This window comes from Myotis daubentonii, chromosome 2 (genome assembly GCF_963259705.1).
Source record: "Myotis daubentonii chromosome 2, mMyoDau2.1, whole genome shotgun sequence".
In the NCBI taxonomy this organism is placed as follows: domain Eukaryota; kingdom Metazoa; phylum Chordata; class Mammalia; order Chiroptera; family Vespertilionidae; genus Myotis; species Myotis daubentonii.
In genome coordinates, this window is record NC_081841.1 from 69,360,392 (window position 1) to 69,370,819 (window position 10,428).

The window sequence follows — 10,428 nt, forward strand, 5'->3', positions numbered from 1 at the left end:
CAGATCAGTAGCTAACTGATATTGCATATGTTGATATGCAATATAAATATGTTGATTATATTTTGGAGCAGATAATTCAGTGAAGCCATGTTTGCATTTTGGAAACCTCTCTCTGGAGAAAATATAATGAAATTTAACAAGCTTTTTTCCTTTTTAAAATTTTTTTATCTGCTATATATTGGATACTTTACTTAGTATTAAGAATAAAAGACCCATTTATTGATGTTTTCAAATAGCCTACATTGAATATTTATTATATTCCAGTCTTTATTTGGGGTATCTAGAAATAGAGATAATTAATATGGAGCCTCTTAATTTTATTTGAGAAATGCATGGAGATAAGTGTCAGTAATTCAATAAAAATCATAAATTGAGATGCAAGATGAGCTCTTGTTAAGAGAAAATCTGTGAGTCATCTGCCTCTTGAAATACTTGAACAAATTTTCTGCATTTACATGAGTAACAGATGTTCTGAAGGTGCAATCCATGTATTTGGTAAAGGTAAATGATGTTAATGATGTCGCTGTATTTGCATATGCCTGTGATAATGCTAGAGCTCATGGGAAATAGTTTCTCTAGTAGCCATCATATACCCATAGTTGTGAACTCTTAAAGTCACTGTGAATTACAGTTCAAGAGGTTTGTTCTATCTTGTAATGTCATATACTGTCTAGTTAATTTAATATCATGCAGGATAAAAAGCATCAATGAGGAATTCTGGCATGTAATTTCACTTTTAGTTTATTTGTGGTTTGGAAAGTCATGAAAAAGATGTGCTTTTTTTTTGCGGGGGGGGGGGTGATGATAACAAAGATGCAATAGGCTATTTCACTGCATTACCTTCCCTAATTACTCTTAAACTATTTCTAACCATTCTGTGGCTTTGATAGTTTGCAACAATTGCTAGTGCTAATGTTTCCTATAATCCACTTACATTACTTAAACTCGGAAGAAACTCATGATTGGTGCCAATTTACAGACCAGAAAATCAAGGCCCCAGATCAGGAACTTCCTCCAGGTGACGCTGTTAGTAGTAAGTGCAACAGGCAGAATTAAAATCCTAATTTGTTTGACTTCAAATCTCAAACACTTTAAATTTTACCATAAGTCACTTAGTTTGCTTTGGGAAGGTGGTATTATAAATTTTTTCAACAGAAACTTTAACTTTATGAATTACACTTTGTTTAAGCTAAAGGTAATGTTGACTGTTATTCTCTGAAAATATAGTCATTGATAGTTAGATGTTAATGTTTGGGGCCAGAGGGTAAAAGGCAAAAGATCCATGATGGCCATGGATCTTTATTATAAATAATAATAAAAATGAATTATTCTGTCAAATTCTATTTTAGTTTTAAGAAAGCCTAGGGGAAAAAATCTGTACTCAACTTTGGCAATTTGATTAAATTTTTGCTTTTATCTTAACTTACCCTAAATGCTTTATGCTAAACTATAAGGTCTTATATAATCACCTTTGTAAAATATCCCCAAATATTTGCATTTTGGTAAGCTTTGTGCTTACGTTTTTGAGATATTATTGTATCCCTGGAAAATAGTCTTGAAGTAGCAATTCCATTCTTGAGTTTGGCATCCTGACAGTCATACTGTCACCATCTGTTGCTTTTCTCCATTCCTAGCTACTAAAGCAGCAAGGAGGATGCTCAAACACATGCTGGAAATGTTAGAGGTCGAGTTTAGGCAATGTCTATATGAAGTTTCAATACTGGACCACTCAGCACCTCTGCTTGTTTTGGATCACTTGTACTCAACGCTAAAATGACTGAAGTCTTAAGAGAACTGATTTAATTGATTATCACACTAATTGGACATTGACTATCTTTATGTAAAGTGTTTTAGTAATATTTTCGTTCTGACTCCAAAAGTAATACTTTCATAGTATTTCAGAATAGTTAGCAATATGGAAAAGGAAAAAGAGGAAATAAAAATAATTCTTAAGTGTTAGAGAATAATGTCATCTTAATATATGTGTCTGTATAACCTTTTAAATATGTGGGTGTAGACTTTTTTAACAAAAAAATGGAATCTGTACACATAAAGTTTTGTATTTTATTTACTTTGTTTATATATTGGACACAGAAGTATAATTTTTAGAATTACAAGATCAAATGTACTAAATCAAGTCTATGCTATGCTGGATTATGAAAAATAACCAAGTTATAGGAAACAGTATATTTTTGGTGAATAACTAACATACATAAGTCATGGAGAAGAATAATAAGTAATATCTATAAGAAACCAATGTCATCAGATCCAAGGCAGGTCTGCCCTGGCACAGTCTGGAATGTGTGGGTTCTTGGTTTCACAACATGAAATGGTGATTTTGAGAGTACGTTTATTGAAGCTGGTGACAGTGAAACCAAGAAAGGACTTAAGATAGAAAAGGCAAGAACATAGCAACAGGAGTGAATCCTGCATTGGCCGTTTGAACTGTGAGGAAGAGTCAAGCCTAGGCTAGGCTTCATTGGCCCTTTAGAAAGAAAGACACAGAGGCAGAGAAGTGAGCCAGCTGGATTGCGTGGATTCAAAAAACAAGTTACAGAGGCAAAAGGGGAACCCTTGGTTCAGGGGATTAGCCTGGGAGGAGCTTTTGCTGCCTACTGCTCCCCTAGTTGCAAGTCTCCTGGGAACCCTTAGACTTAGAGCTTAGGAGAAAGAAAGCAAAGATGCACACCTGTGGAAAGAAGGGTGGGGGGAGACACAGGTGTGTGCCAGAGAGATTGAGCACTGGGTCTTTCATCTTAAGGGCTTTTATATATTTTCTAAAGGTGGGAATTTCAGGTGAGCTCTTAGGAGAGGATGTCAGTATGAATATTCATCAGCTCTCCAGATGTGTCCTTGATATGCTGATGAATCAAAAGGAGTTAATAGAGGGATAAGGGTCATTCTCTGGTTAGTTTTACCTTCCAAGAATGTCACCCGAACAGGGACCAAGACCAAGGCAGGTCTGCTCCAGCATGGACTGGAATGTGTAAAATATTTGTTCCTACGTGTCCTGGTTAGGGAAGTAAGACCTTGTGCTTCTTTATCTGTCTGCAAGTTGCTCAACCATTTATCTGTCTGTTTCCTCATTCCACTTGCCAAGGAATTTTTGTAGCTTCTTACTATCCTGCCTCACCAAGAATAAGCAGGAGCCACTGGATTATCAGACATGCAGACGTTTTTTAAATGGGCACCTAATCCTTGCTTCTTAAAATACTCATTCATTCAAAAATAGTATTGAGTGCCTCCTCAATAAAGTAGACTCTGGGGATACAAGAGTGGGAAGATAAACAAGGTTATTTCAGCCATATAATTTACATTTTAATAGAAGAAGAACAAAATTGAGCAAACAACTGGACGTAATTTCAGATGGTGGTTAAGTGCAATGAAGAAAACAGAGTTACAAGGCAGGGAGAAAGTGGCGGAGACGACATTATATTGGATATTGAGGGATTCTGTTTGATAATCTGGGATATGTAGGGACTGAATCAAGATAGAGCTCCTACATGGAAACCATGTGATAAAAGAATAATTTTGGAATCAGCAGAACTGTGTTGGAATCCCAAATCACATACGTAATAATCGTGTTCCTGCAGTGATTTACTTAACATCTCTGTATCTCAGTTTCCTCATTTGTGGAAAAGTGATACCAATAATATCCATCCTATAGAATTGTTTCTGGAATGGAATGAGATAAAGCATTCAAGGAGCTTAGTATCATGCTTGACACAAAGTAAGATCCTTATAAAAATTGGAGGCTATTATTATTATTATTATTATTATATGGAACAAGGGAAAATACATCTTTCTGGACTTACTACCAAGAATACTTGTATTTCTCCTGAGCCTCTGGTTGGCTTATAATTCTATCTTTTCAGTGCTGTGAATCATGTTTCCCTTTTACTCTTGACTGCTAAAAAGCTGAGAGCTAAATTTGTGGTCTACCTCTAGCAAATGTAGAGAACTTTATTGAGTGCTTTATTTATTTTGTGAACTGACTTGACTCTTGGCTGGATGCTTTCTTTTCTTCACTTGTTTTTCCTTTTAATTCAATTTCCTCAATTCCATACTTTATATTCAATTTTATTTTGTTTTCTATGTGATTTTTGTAAGCTACCATACATCTTTTCTCTAATATGTCCTAAACAAATAGTCATATAACAAAGTAGCAATCAGTACGGACAAGTTGAGTTTGAATGTTACACAGCAGGAAATCCCCTTACCGGAAGAATTTGTTTACCCATCAGGTTTGCAGAAGTAAAATATAGTTCATATGAAAGAACTACAATGTGTTATAATGATCTGTTTGGCTCACTGCTCAGTAGGCCCCAACCTCAGCCAATCCCAATGTCAGGGCATAATCCCTTGTGAGCAGTTTAACACAGTGAGAACAGAATGGTTTTATTTTATTTTATTATATTTTATTTTATTATATTTTATTTTATTTTATTTTTTATTTTAATTGATTTGAGAGAGAGAGGAAAGGGAGAGAGAGAGAGGGAGAGAAACATTGATGTGAGAAAGAAACATTGATATGTGCCCCAACCAGGGACCAAATCCACAACCTAAGTATGTGCCCTAACCTGGAATTGAATCCACAACCTTTTTGGTGTAAGGGATGATGCTCCAACCAGCTGAGCCATGTGGTCAGAGCAAGAATGGTTTTAGGAGACATCCTAGGTTCACATGCCACTAGCATGTGTTCTGCCACTAGCTATCTTTGGGATCTTGGACAAGTCAATGAACATTCTGAGTCTTTGTTTCTTCATTATAGTGGTAATTGTAATACCTGACCATCTGCTGCTTTTCATCCTTTCTAGAATTTGTGAATTTGTACTGTAAAGCATAGCACATTGTCATAATGTCAGCTGTCAAAATCATGGTGGTGGTGGATGATGATAATGTCAATTTTGTTGCTGATCTACTCTGATCTTGGGGTAAAATCCCAGTATTGTAATGGGCTTCTTGCATTGGCCAAATCTAGAAGGTTTAAGCCAACAGCATCGCCCAGAGCCCATACAGCCACATGGGGTGGTCCTGACTAAAGCCCTGCTTATATTGCATTACTAATTACATGGTTCTTGACATAATTTTACAAACTGCACTTGCCTGATCACCAGCCCAAGAGTCTGTTGACTCCCTTAGTGTGGACTTGGGGTGCACAGGTGGGAAAGAAGGTAGATTTAATTAAAAATACAAGTTCCCACTGTAGTTTGTGCCATCTCTCAGGTGTCCTGGAGCAGGAAAAAAAAAGTTGCCAACTACCAACTCAGAATATAAAAAGCAGAATTGAAAGTTGATTATATTTCTTTTATTACCTGAAAGTAAAATCTCTTACTAGAACTAGTTAATATTTGGAAAATAATTCCAAAAAGACTGTAAATCGTCTATTATCAGGCACCATGACAACTGAGAGCAAGGGTTTTATCTGAAGAAAACCAGCTTGCCGGCAATTTGGGGCCAGTTTTGGCCTCCATAGGGCTTGTCCTGACTGCTTTCCTTTCCCTTATAGGGTGATGGCCATAATGTCCATCACAGAATGAGGTCTGGGAACAATCTGATCGCAGAGGAAGGCAGCAGTGAGTTGAAAATACAATTGGTGCGGCAGCCCCACATGCTCTGAATGTAACAGCCAGGGCTCTGTGGCTCCTGGATTCCGTGTCTTGAAGATGCCATCCCTGGGATAGGCCAGGCCATAATGGCTCAAAGGAATGGTGTGTGAGCAGATAAAAATTGGAGGGAGGGGACAGTGGAATCAATTTACGAATGCATAGACAGATGTCGATAGTGTAGGGGGAGAGGGTTATACAATGAGACATTCCATTCCAAAGAAGTAGCTGTTAGTAACTATGTAGTAAGTAGAATATTGGAAAGTATTTCCAATGAACTTATGAGATAAATTCAGAGTCGTGCCTCCCCAAACCAAAGAATCCTTCCATGAAATGCTGACCTGTTGATGTCTGCAATGACATGGCATAACACTGTAGGGAATGACAAAACATTGGGAAAATTCTCATCTCCACCAGAGCAACCTCACCTGCAGGACCCTGCTGATGAGGCCCAGGCAAACCCAGGCAGTCAAGATGCTTACACATAGGAGGAATCTAGACTTAAAGTTGAAATTATAAATGATGTCTAATAGACTTTGGAGACAAGAATTTGGGTACCAGAGTAACTTTTCCAGGTCACTAAAATGACTCAGTGCCCTCACTCTGCCCGTAGACTAGTTTTATCTTTGAATTTGGATCTCACAGCCAGCACACACCTTACCTACTGGTAGCTCTTCATATAGCAATAGGCCACACCCACTGCTACTCTTATCTACTGAAATACTAACCATCCTTTCCTTCAGGCAAAATGTGCTATAGCACCTGCTCTGTGTTCCCCTCTTGTCTCCTGCTCCCAGATGCAGCTCTTTCTTTTCACCTAAAGTTTTCTCAAGTCAAATAATTTTTGATTGCCTTTAGGATCTTTAACATTAGCTGCATCTTAACATGTAGGTACTGTTAAAAGCAAACTTTTATTTTTTAAAGGTATTATTAATCCAAATGAGGAATAATCTATTGATAACCTAAAATTTATTAATAGTTTATTTCCAAATTAATAAGGAAGATCAAATTATAAGGATCCCATAAATACATACTCTATAGGTAATTGAAGCTTACCTGTTTTTTTAATATATTTTTTTAATTAATTTCAGAGAGGAAGGAAGAGGGTGAGAGAGATAGAAACATCAATGATGAGAGAGATTCATTGATTGGCTGCCTCCTGTATGCCCCTGACTGGGGATCGAGCCTGCGACCCTGGCTTGTGCCCTTGACCAGAATCGAACCTGGGACCCTTCAGTCCGCAGGCTGACACTCTATCCACCGAGCCAAACTGGCTAGGGCGAAGCTTACCTTTATAATTCTGTAGGGATGTGAATCTTTTTAATTTTTATTACACATTTCTCTATTCTAAATACATGTACGATTTTTTATTGTTGCTTTAAAAATTAAGCCATACTTATTTTGCAAGTTGCTTTTTAAATTATAATAGGCCAAAAGTATACCACATATGTCTTTAGATATAAATTTGACTTATTTCTTCTAAAAGGCTGCATAATTTTCAAGTTTGTCTATGTCAAACACTGTGTTAAACTAGTCCTCAGATTCAATGTACATTCATATTGTTTGCAGTTTTCATTTCTTTGTGTGTGTGTTTTATATTTGCCACAGCAGAATTGCTGCAATGAACATCTTTGCTGCAATTCACATTCTTGAAAAAAGAGGAACATATGTATTTAAGTTTGCATATATATATCTATATATAATATACACTTAAACCTGTTGTTTGTTCACTTATATATACTTATATATTTCATATATATGAATAAGAGATTTTCAAAACAGATTATTTATCTCTAGAGTATTTTCATTAGTATATTACCAACTTACTGTTTTTGGACAATCCACCCTCCCATTTAATGATAAAGGTGCCTGACTGATTCAAAGTTAGCAGCAGTTAGTGGTGGTTCTCTTTCATTTTTGTTGACCAGGAGAGTGAAAATTGTATCTCACAATTGCTTCCATTTGCATTTCTGTGACTATGGAAAAGACTGAGCATCTTCAATGTGTATTGGTGGTTGGATGTCTCTCGTGTAAATTGCTTATTCTCATCTTGTATGTCAGGTTGATTATCTTTTTCATAACAATTTGTAGAAATTCTTTGTTTATTGGGAAATAATCCTGTTGCCCACCATATGGGTTATATATATTCTTTTTTTAAGCTTTCATTTCTCTTTTTTTTATGGTGTCTTTTGCCATACAAATTTTTAGTTGATTCATGTTCAAATGTTTGTATTTTTCTTCTTTAAAAAAACAATCTTTTGGCTTCCTGTCAAGATGGTGGTATAGGTAAATATGGTACTCGCATCCTCCCACATACGCATTAAAATTACAATTAAACTACAGAGCAACCATCATTCCGACCTGTGTCAAATCTAGCTGAAGAGAAATCCTACAACTAAGGTTTAAGGAAGAAGGCATGCCCAGCCAGCGTGGCTCAGTGGTTGAGCATTGAACTTTGAACCAGGAAGTCCTGGTTTGATTCCTGGTCAAGGCACATGCCCAGGTTGTGAGCTCAGTCCCATGGGGGGCATGCAGGAGGCAGCCTATCAATGATTTTCTTTCATCATTGATATTTCTCTCTCTCTTCCTCTCTGAAATCAATAACAAAATAATTTTTTAAAAAAAAGAAGGCACAAGATGGTAGGAGGGGCAAAGATGTAGAATGGGCTGGTCCCACACCTATGTGTGGTAGATAAAAATCAGGAGGGATATCTTGGCTGCAGAGGTCCGCCCTGAGGAGTGACGGGTCTCAGCCCCACATCAGGCCCCAGCCCAGGGTTCCAGTGCCAATAAGAGAAGTCCCCATAACTTCCAGCTGTAAAAACCAGTGGGGATTGTGGCTGAGTGACACGGAGGGCTGCTGGAATCCCAGGCAGTTCCTCTTAAGGAGCCTGCACGCATGGACTTCCTCAGACTCACTCCCTCTGAGCTCCAGCGCTGGGGCAGCAGCTTGAAGGGCACTGGGCACGTACAGGGAGGAAATGAATTGTCTGGAATCAGGGCGAGAAATAGAGGGGGTAGCTTTCTCCCAGACAGAAGTGCTGACAGAGACCATTGCCCCTTTACTGAACCCTCCCCCCGAAGGGTTGGCAGGAGGGAGCCATATCTGGGCCTTCATCAACCTGGTTTACACTGCTTGCCCACCCTGGCGATTCCCTGAGATCCCACCCCACCAATTCATGGCTCCACCCATGCTCTTTCCAGTGGCTTTCGCATCTGAATGTCCTATCTAGGCTCATGCTTCACACTTTCCAAAAATCTCTCAACAAGCTTTAGGCCTGATCGCAGTGCTCTATTCCTTCAAAGACAGTGGGAGGACAAAAGCTTCTGACACTGTCGTTCTACCCATTGAGCTGAAAACTTACCAACGATATGTCAGAAGCTTATTCTTGTGACACTTTTGCATCTAGAGAATAAAGGGTAAACAACACAGGGATAACAAAAACAATATTTTCCAGCATTGATTGGGCTGCCACTGTTCACTAGGTACCGTGGTAGAGGCTTTTCATCCTCAACCTCCCAACTCTCTGGGGTATTATTCTTCCCATTTTACAGATAGTGACATTGAGGCTCACGGAGGTTGTCACATGCATCTATCTTACTTGATTTTTAAAATGGTAGTCTTTCCACCATGTGGGTCTGCATTGCCTCTCATTTGTGGGCTTTGGAATGGACTGGCCAGGACTGGGGATATTTGGCAACTATCCTCCTGGACTCCTAACAGGAACAGAATTACTCATGTAGGGGAGGTCAAGGGCCTTCTCATAGATAGGCTCCCTCAGGGCCAAGAAGCTCTGAAATTCATGGCCCAGTTCTGGTGACAAAGTTACCTCTCTGACGTTCCCACAACCTCCTCTCTGGACAGCAGATGCTTGACTCTGGGAAGTCCTGTGTTGCAATATTCATTTTCTGTGGCTGCTGCAACCAATTGCTAGAAACACAGTGGTTTAGGACAATGTGTATGTGTTCCCCCATGTCCCGCGTGGTTCAGGGTTCAGGTTCTGGAAGAGGAGCCGCACACAAATGAAAGAGAAGAGACAAGAGATAATTTGGAAATATTGGGGAGCCAGGTGGGCAAGTCCAACTCAAGGGGAGGGACTTCCACTGGTGCCCAGGCCTCGCCAACCTTTTATTCAACTTTGGTTAAACATAAAACCCTTAGTCAGGTAATTGCAGTAATAGACAATCTTAAAGGTCAGAAATATTAGAAAGATTTACTCTGAGACTATTTGATCAGGAAATAGCTTGAGCCCCCATTGTCAGGACTAGACAATTGGTGCATAACTCAGGCCCTTGCCATGGGTTCAAGGTTCACCAGCGTTCCGGGATCCTTGTTTGCACTTCTCTGCTAGTGAAGACAATGGGTGGCCTCCTGCAGGACAACACATTTATTATCGCGTAATCGTGGGGAAGAGAAGTCCAAAAGCAGTCTCACTGGGCTAACGTCAAGCTATCCACAGGGCTCGTTCCTTCTGGAGGCTCTAGGGGAGAAACTGTCCCCGCTTTTTCCAATTTCTAGAGCTCATCTGTGTTCCTGACTTACGGCCCCTTTCTAGCAATGACATTCTTCTGACCTACCCATCGATCATCACATCTCCTTCTCTCTCTGACTACGACCTCCCTACCTCCCTCTTAAAAGAACTCTTTTGATGACATTGGACCCACCTACAAAATCCTGGATAATTTCCCATATTAAAGTACTCAACCTGGTCATATCAGCAAACTACCTTTTGCTATGCAACAGTCATAGGATTAAGATGTTGACGTTTTAGAAGTCTGTTATCCAGCCTTCCGGAGTCACTGACCCTGGCGATCGCTTCAT